The sequence below is a fragment of the Nicotiana sylvestris genome, chromosome 3 (assembly GCF_000393655.2).
Source record: "Nicotiana sylvestris chromosome 3, ASM39365v2, whole genome shotgun sequence".
Classification (NCBI taxonomy): domain Eukaryota; kingdom Viridiplantae; phylum Streptophyta; class Magnoliopsida; order Solanales; family Solanaceae; genus Nicotiana; species Nicotiana sylvestris.
Window position 1 is genome coordinate 192,487,821 of NC_091059.1, and position 6,000 is coordinate 192,493,820.

Below are 6,000 nucleotides of genomic sequence, written 5' to 3' on the forward strand. Positions count from 1 at the left end.
GCCTATATAACATGAAATTCCCCATAGTAAACCTAGTTTGATTTTAACCTAGAAAATATAGTAAATAACCTAACATAACCAGTTAAGATACGCTGTAATTTAAATACGTTTTACACTGATTATAAATGAACTCCAAAGCCAAATTATACACTGACAATAATTTAAACTATCACTATTATTCCTGCTCTTTTGTTTATGATTTGGCTTCATAGGCCATAGCTGGCCTAGTCTACGATTTGAAAAATTGAAATTACAAAATTTATTATTTAAGCTCATGAAATTCTTTTTCCACAAAGACAATATAACCAATTAAAAAAAAAGAGTTAACGACACGGCTTTCGGGGAATAAATATATAAATGTAATTTGCTCGTGGATATCCTAATCATCATACTTTATTTAATTTTATAACCACCAACATATATTTTAAGTCATCATCTACATTGGTTAATTTAAAAATAAATGTGCACTAAACACTCTGATTCCAGCACAAATGCTTCAAAGACATGAGCACAAATATAAATATACGAGATGTCAAAAACTAAATGCAACATTTAAAAGAACCATTCTGAAACAAATACCTTAGTTCAATTCATGGCAAAATAAATACGACTCACTAGACAATAAAACATAAACAGAAAATATCAAAATAGTATTATATACTTACTAAATAAACTCATTTGTTCATGTTTTACTAAGTTGCTTTTATTTCTTGTTCATGCTTTACTAAATTGCTTTTATTTCTTGTTCATGCTTTACGAAATTGCTTTTATTTCATAACACGTTATCAGCACGAGTCTCTAACCAATTGTCTATATATATATATATATCTACAAAAATTTTCCTACATATATATATATATCTACAAAAATTTTCCTACATCCAGAAAGATTACAATTTGAAGTCATACATATCATCACATGGTTAAATGTAAAGAGAAACTACATATGGTAAGTAATGAAATGTAAGAAGGTATGATTATCTTATACTTGTCATTCCTTTAAAATCTTATATGCACACAACTTCGTACTACACCTGTATTGCATAAGCACATATTAATATTACATCTTTTATATCACATGAATGGAATAAAATTTTCGAAGTTCTATATGTTAAAATCATAGTAGCAGTTAATTGTTGATATGATGCATGTCATGGTAACCAAGGATATTTTATATAAATTGTCTTATATATATTTATGTGTTAACTATCTTCAATCTGTCCTGCCGCTTTTAACATTTTCTTTTACTTGGATGAATATTTTTTTTCCTTTTGGATTTTTACACTTGCATATAGTACCAAAAAAAAGGAATAAAAAATAAAATAAAATTGGTCATACTGATTAAAAGCATAAATCATCTTGAAGAAAACAAGAAATACTTCACATCTTTATCTAGGTTGATTAATTACTTCTTTGAAGTTTGGAAAACAAACCAACTATTGAGAAAGTATACTTCATAATTTATGGTCGTATCATTTGAAAACAAACAATGATTAGTATGACTACTAGAAGAGGTATTTTTGAGTATCCATGACCTACTTGATGTTTGCTACTGATTTACCATTTTTAAGTATTTTATATGAATGATGCACAAGCTACAACTGGTAAGTTGTTACATATAATGTCACTTTTCAGGTAATATAAATGCTGAATTTATGTATTTAGTACTATATATGTGTTGTTACTTATATGATGTACTTTTGATAAATTTATTCACTAATTGTTTGGTTGAATTGAGTGAATGAAAGTCATGGCGTTAAATCAAATCCAATAGGTAGGGTATACCCCGAAAACAACAATATTTTTGAGAGAGACTCAATAAATATTAAGACAATGATTTTATGATCCTTTTAAACTCTAATAGAATTTAGAAGAAATATTCTGACTACAAACAATTGTATTTCATATAGATGCTACAAATAATTAATAAAGCTTTACGCTGATTTGAGATTTGTACACTTATTTAAGAAAGCAAATTTAATTTGCTAAGTTGCAAATTAGTTGTGTATAACTTTCTTGGCATGTGATTGAAATTAAGGCTTGAGAATGAATCTCAATATTGTTTAGCCTATTATGCCATTAATTGAGGATAAGACATCGGGATCAAGTCCTGATGCTCCATAATGATAAGAGTTGGGTTTGAGTCCCAATTTATTATGGCCTAACATGCCTTTATATTGGTAAGACATTGGGTTTGAGTCCCAATGTACCATATTGATGATATAATGATGACTAAAGAAAAATAATAAATTTTTCATGAAAAGACATAAAAATTGTCCCACTTGATTTGCTCCATTCTTGTAGTGAATGTGAAGGCAATGCTTACCATCAAATTGGTATGAAAATAATAAAGCATGTCGCTGATTATGATTCATTCCTTAAAGAGAATGTGACGTGTGATAAGCATTGAGAATGCAAACCCATTCCTAAAGTTGAATGTGGCAATATGTGATAAAAGCAATGAATAAAGACATGCAATTCATGATTATATGAATATCACACAACTCACCTCTAAGGGAGGTTTGAGTAAAATAAAGAGAATAAATATTATTGTGTGGTTACATGAATATGTCATTGGTCGTGTGTCACACCTCCTTTTTCCGCCCTCGCGGGGGTACAGGAGTTTTTTCCAATTAAAGGACAGTCGAAACGAGATTTATTTCTTTATTTCAGAGTCGCCACTTGGGAGATTTAGGGTGTCCCAAGTCACCTATTTTAATCCCGAATCGAGGAAAAGAATGACTCTGTATTACAGTCTGCGCACCAGAAATCCGGATAAGGAATTCTGTTAACCCGGGAGAAGGTGTTAGGCATTCCCGAGTTCCGTGGTTCTAGCACGGTCGCTTAACTGTTATATTCGGCTTGATTATCTAATATAATACGTATTATAAACTTATGTGCAAATTTTATCCCTTAGCCGCTTTTATTATTCTTTTTATTTATTGTTATTATTTTACGAAAAATTGCAACATTGTGAAAACGTATTTCAAATCACGTCGCAATCAATTGCACCCGTGGTTATCGACACATTTCGACTCCGTTGAGATTTAGATTTGGGTTACATAAATGCACACCCGTATTTAAGGAAATAACATTATTAAATACGCGCCTAGAGCGACTAGCGTGTCATTATTTTGGGTAGGGCCGTGAAATTTGCTAAAACGGCTCCTCCCTAATTCTAAGCAATTAACTGTACATTTATTGAGGGCCCCGAAATCTATACATTTCATTAAGCGAGGCTCATCTCATTTATTTTAAATGGACAAATCTTAAAGCGACTACATTTTTTCTATAAAAATTAGTCTCTAAAATAAAGAAAGAAAAATCCTAATTAATTACTAGCTTTTATAATTTTAAGAAAACATGACATGCTAATTGCTTGGTTAATACAAATATTGATGAAAAAAAAGGAATTTTACTCTTAATTTCGAAATTTTAAATAAAATAAAAATTCAACAACTAATATTCAAAAATAAACAAATATAGCTAGATTAAAACTCAGCATTGTTATTATTTTTTAAAAAAAATTATTGAGATTAATTATTCACAATCATTTGAAACTAGATTTAACCATAATTACTAAAGCTTATTAGAAAGTTTATTAGACTTAAACGTTCTTCTAATCTTGCTTAAGCTCAAGTCATGCCTTAATGCCTAATTTACGATGTTTAATTTAAATTCATGTTTTAACTAAATTTAGCTACTTGTTCATGATCAACCTACAATCTTGAAGCCTTCATAGCTAGTGAATTAACCTGTTTTGCCGAACTGATTTATTACAGACTAACTTATGATATTATTTCTTATTCCAGCTATTATTTAGTAATTCATGAAATAGCTTAAATACAATCAACAAAAGAAACAAAGAAAAAAAACGAAATTAAAACTTCAAATTTTCATTCTTCATATGTATTCATGCTTCATATTTCGGATTACAATAACCAGCTTTTCAGTTGTGTACCTGATATTGGAAGCAAAAGAAAATGAATATGAGAATCAGCAGCAGCAGTAAAATCAGTACAACACAGCAACAATAGCCCAGCAACAGTAACAAACCAGTGGAGTAGTAATCCAAAAAAAAAACAAAATCTTCCAGCTTTGATGAAACAACAATTAATTCTGATTTCAAACAACAAAAGAAAGCAGAATATTTTTTTTAGTTTTTATTTTTATTTTTTGAAAGCTTAAATATTTTTCGGAATTTTCTATCTATTAAATGTTCAGCCATTTTCTCTCTCTTATTTTCAGATTTGTTTCTCTCTCTCGTATCTGTGTATTTTTTCTCTATCTCTCTGTCTATATTTTTTGATTTCAAGACCTCACATATATAACCCATCCCATAAACCTTTCAATTAATTAAAATCCATACTTTTCTCTACCCAACCCATTATCTTTCCACTCATCCCCATTACATTAAATAAACATATCACACCACCCCATTTCATTTTGTCCCCCATGCTTCATTTAAAATAATGCAAGATTCCCCTTTAAATTAAATCTTGTCCCCCCTTTATATTAAATAATCATATCACAACCCACCCCATTTCATTTTGTCCCCCATGCTTCAAATAAACAATTACAAAATGTACAATTCCTAAACTACCCCTTCCGACCTTACTGAAATTACCAAACTACCCCTGAACGTATTACAAATTTACCAAACTACCCATCAGCTATAACACATCAATTAATCAAACTTAACCAAAATATAGACAATATGATCAATTTCTAACAATGTTCAAACAACAATATGAACACGGATGAACATCATAACAACAATATCACATGAACATGATTTTAACAACATTTCAACAACAAATCACATGAACACAAATTGAACAACCAAGAACAACTAAAATTTGATTGAACAATATTTTTAGCAACAACAAACCTATTTTTCGGATTTAAACAACAACAATCAAACAAGTATATTTAGATTCTTAAATTCAATAATATTGAACTTAAAATCAACTCTAACAACATTACAACAAACAATTCTTATATTAAACTTTAAACAAGATTATGAGACCAATTCAAGAAATAATCACAAATGATAAACAAGAAATAAGAAAATCAAACTATACAAATTTCGGATTCAAGATCAATCAAATAAAGTATGAACATGAATGAAAAGATTCAACCACAATAACAAACTTTATTCAAATTTCGAATTGAACTTAAACAAAACAAATAAACATATTCAAATCACTAATCTTCAAATAATCAATTAATCTTTCTTAATTAAATCCAACAAAAAAAATATAACAAAGATACATGATCATGAATGAAATCTATATTAAACAAACAACGGATTCAAGCGATTTAAACTAAATCTAACAATATTAAACCTAAACTAACAATTCCTTTTTTTTTGCAAAAATTAAATTAACATGAAATAAACTGAAAATCAATTAATTAAATTTTCATTTGAATCTGAAAATTAAACCAACCAAACATATAAACAAACTAAAAAAAAATTATTTCAATGATGAACAAACAAAACAAGAATTGAATCATTTATCGATTTTGGATCCGAAAAATATCAAACAAATTACGGGCAAAAAATGAAACTCAAAAACCCACTAACCGGATCGAAACAATGACGAACTTGAACGGAAACAAATCTGCCCGGAAACAAATATCGCACCAAAATCATTTGACGCCGAAGACGATCACGAACGGACAAACGAAGAGCTTGAAGGAGAGGTAGCAGACAACCGTGAAAGCGATGCCGGACGGGGCAGCAAACAATGCAAAACGTGAGCAGCAGTAGATGCTGGACGAAGCAGTCACGCAGCATCATGAAGTGAGGAAGAAGAAGAAGCAACGATCAACGTGAACTTGAAGAAGAAGAAACACTCGCGATCTTGAAGAAGAAGAAGAAACACGGGCGGCGGGTGTGTGTGTGTTGTGTTGCCGTGGTTGTGTGTGTGTATGTGAAGGAGAAGAGGTGGGGGAAGGGCAGCCATGGATGGGGTGTTTGGATGCTTGAAGAAGAAGA